Here is a 4,286-nt window from a genome sequence, read left to right on the forward strand (position 1 = left end):
CAAGTTTAGAAAGACTGGGTTATGCTCGAGCTTGCTTCGAGGCGGGGTGGGAGCGGACTGATCTTCGGAGCTCCCGGGTTCAGCTCCTATAGGTGGCAGCTCAGCTACAACTCCGTCTTCTAGCACCAGGTGCAGCTCGTACGTGCTGTCAGCGAGGTTTAGCTCTACACAAAATGCAAATGCAAGGGTCAGACACTTAGACGGTTACTTCAACAATGCTTGCAAGATTTAGCCCAGAAACTGTAGCAAAACTACAGGAAATGTCTCGCCGTTTAGATTCGTCTTATGTAATGGGTTTTGTAAATAGTCTACGTTTAATACTCCTAATTAGTATCTAAACATTCGATGTGACACGTGCTAAAAATAAGTCAGTGGAAGAAAACGCCCCCTTAATTGGTAATTACGTTATCTTCGTCTCCCTTCTGCAAACCACGTGTGCTCTTCACGTGCACGGCGTGGATATCAACCCTGCACCTTGGTTTTCTAGCTAAAGCTTCCCATCTGACCTAGCTGTAGTCTCACAGTCTCACTCCGTCGTTGGCCGCCATGTTGATTCCATTGACATGTACATCATGAGACAGGAAGAAAATTTTTACTTCTCCAACCCTGACATCTTCATCACCTCTGCTTAATAATAGCAAATTAACATAACCATTCGCAACAAAATAGAACCATGATTCATCTATCGCATGTTCGAACCATGTCAATTGGACGTGGCCCCAGTCGTCACAGGACTTTTTGTGATGAATTGGTACTTTAATCACTTGGTCATAGACAACTAGCTAGCTACCCAACAGTTTGCACGTATTGGCGCCAAAACTGTCCACTGGTTTTCTTTATATAAGCAGGTATATATAGATGGAGGTCTGAAGCAGCACGCCCCTCTGTGGCTGGGGCTGCAGTCATTTCTCGTTTTCTGCAGCAGCCATGAAGGTTCTCCCCTTCTACTTTCTCCTCCTCCTCCTCCTCCCGTGCCTTCTCCACGGTGCACACGCCGTCGAGTACCCATACAAGCCCTTCACCTCCATATTCAGCTTCGGGGATTCGTATGCCGACACCGGCAACTTCATCAAGCTGGGCAAGCCGTTCCTCCCGCTGATTCCATTCAACAACCACGGGTAGAGAACTCGATATTAGTCCCGATTGGTAGGGTGCAAATCTCCCGAAAATCCATCCGGAATAAACCAATCGGGATAAAAGGGGGGGTCTTTTGTCCCGGGTCACTCAACCAGGACAAAAGACCCCCTTTTTATTTAAGTTCATGGTTTTTCCTCGGAGAAAGGCAATGAGCCCCCGAATCCCATCGAACGGACCCGGGAACTATATGAACTTGCCATCCGGAATCTGGAGTACGCCACCAGCTTGGCCCGAGCCGAACCCCCCCAAACAGGGATCGGGACTCCACTCGAACCGACTCGTTCGCAGCTCAACGAGCACCACGGTTCGTCCAACGAGGATAACGTGGCACGGCTCACCCCCTCCGTCCCAGCGAACGGACGCTCGAGGGGTAGTGATCAAAAGTCAATCTAACCTCTCGATCGGTCTCCCGCAACGCGCGGGGGCTCGGGGGCTAGAATCGCAACCAGTGACCACGCGTGTGGTCACAATCTGGAGTCGTGGAGCAAGCGTGGTCGTTGGATCAATAGGGAACCTTCCCGAGCTGAGCCAGCCTCGAAACATCCTGCCTACCCAAAACTCCCCGGCCAGGCCAAACAAGCGAAACTTTTTTCTCCCTGATCAAATGTAGGTTGTAGGACAAATGGAGATCCTCGACGAAGCGACGAATGCAGCCTCTGGAGGAGCATTTTTGCTCCACCAAAGGCTCGGGGGCTACTGTTGGGGGGGGGGGGAATATTAACGACCTCCTTAAACAACGGTCATAAGGGCCTGGGCCCACCTGCGGCGACAGTGACCTCCGCCAACTTGGCACAGATAGGAAATATTCCGCTTCGCCTCGCCGACTCGTGGTCCTAGGGTCGGACACACCGATTCCTCACCGCAAGACTCCGCCTCGCCCGACCCCGGGCGCAAGGGGTCGGACGCGCCCGACCCCTTGCGGCAAGGCTCCGCCTCGCCCGACCCTAGGCGCTGGGGGTCGGACGCATCCGGGCCCACAAGACAGAGCTTCGCCTCGCCCGAGGGTGTGCGCGGACTGGCAGACGAAGGCGCGGATCTCGTGGGCCCCCACCGATCTTGCCATAAATGCGACCTGTGGGGCGCCCATCCGGGATGCGGCTCTGACGCGAAGAAAGGCACACGTGCTCCTTGACGTGACCCATCGCAGTGTTCGGGTGGTACACTGAAGCCACGACCGCACGGGGCTACAGCGGCGCCGCCCTAACTCTCCCCTGTGGCGTTCGTCATAGGGCACTCATTACCCATGCCGACTAGTGAAGGAAGGAGCGCCGCCCAGTTTCCCGCTCGGCCCCGTGGCAGGAGCACGTTGATCGTGCCTCCCGACTAGCACGCAAGGCTACAGAGGTCGTCCGCCATCCGCAACGTGCACCACTACGGCGGCCAGTCATCATCATCATTATCTTGGATGGCTACAGCGTTCGGTCGCCACACACGTCCCGCATGCTCGGTCACAGCGGCCGACCGCCGGGTCGCCTACAGGGACCAACTACAACCATCCCCCTCCGGTGGTCATGCTGATAGGAGACCAAGACCGGAAGGGAAGGCGGCGACCTCGGGGACTCGATCCTCCTCCATGCGCTTTACTTTACTTTACCTGCTTATCTCTTTTACTTCTCCTTGCTCCTGGCTCAATTGTAACTCCCGTCTCCTCCTTGCGCTATAAAAGGAGGACCGGGGGACCCGAGCAAGGGATGGCTCTCTAGCAACCCAAAAACGCCCAACTCACCATCCTTCCATACGAGCATCAGTGCACACCCAAGAGACTTGGGACCAGCTTCCCTCTCTCACCCGTTTGTAATCCCTACTACAAACTCTGCACGAGTAATACGAGCTACCTCCCACACTGGACGTAGGGCTATTCTTGCCCGAACCAGTCTAACCCCGTGTCCTCTCGTGCAAACCATCTAAACCCTACGCGCATAAAAACAAATTCACTTGCCGTTGTCTTGACTCTAAATTCTTGACAACAACAATAAGGCTGACCATTTACTATGTTGGTTGTAAACTATTTAATTTATACATGAATATCATAAATCATGATGATGGAACTTAAATATACTTTTGTATGCTAATGCGTGTTGCTTGTACGAGAGAATGCATGTCATATGATAATTAAGAGAATATAATTCTATCGGAAGGGTTGTGATGTAACGTTTCATTTGATTTCATATATCATTCCATACCTGCCTAGCTAAAGGATCTTTCTGCAATTGCATATCCTATAGGGTCATAATGTAAAATGGCAAGGATCTAGCGGTGACGATTGTGATTTGTGAACTAAACATTCTCATCTGCGTCTCCTCTCCCGTTGACTCTCGTCTCTCCTTCCTCTCTCCCGTATCACTTGCTTTCAGTTCTAGATCCGAGCGCGTGGAGCCCGGCGGGTGGCACTACGGCCAGCGCGCTGCTCGGTGGCTAGGCGCTGAGGCCCGGCTGGCGGCCCTGTGGCACAGCGGCGCGACGGCGGCGAGGTAGCTGGTGGCTTCCGTTCCATTCCATTTGCGCGCGCAGGAGAGTATAACGGCGCCATCCGCACGAGATCAGAGAGCGAGCCGCTGCCATCCTCTCGAGGTGATGCAAAGTCTCTCTGGCCTCGTTAATGCCACGTAGGAATAAAATGATGATGTGGCAACTTATAGACAGCTTATCTATTATCTTAATTTAATAGTGTTAAAAGAAGCCAATACGTTCACCGAGGGGTTTAGAAATTACCACATTAATTGAAAAAAAAAGAATATACACCGTTTGATTTTATGAAGATCCAACGGTCTATATTAAACTAAAAGTCCATATCAAAAACATTAACAAATAGATAAATTGGAAACTTAAGAAAAAAGAAGATAGACCCATATTATAACGGTAAAGACTTTTCACCAGAGATATGTAGTTCACGTGCTATTTAAGTCAGTCAATCCGTCTTGCATTAGCATTAAGAAACTGTACAATTAGTTATTCACAGGGGACGTACGTAAACAATAAAAATTGATGTGTATTAGTATTAGGAAACAATTTGCTTTCCGGACAAGGAGGCAAACAACAAAAGTAAATAAAAAAGCACCCTTTATGCAAATACTACTGATTTCCGATATGTATTACTATTAGGAAGCAATTTGCTTTCCGAAAAAAAAAGTGTTGCCCGTGTGCCTGTC

This window comes from Setaria italica, chromosome V, assembly GCF_000263155.2.
Source record: "Setaria italica strain Yugu1 chromosome V, Setaria_italica_v2.0, whole genome shotgun sequence".
NCBI lineage: Eukaryota > Viridiplantae > Streptophyta > Magnoliopsida > Poales > Poaceae > Setaria > Setaria italica.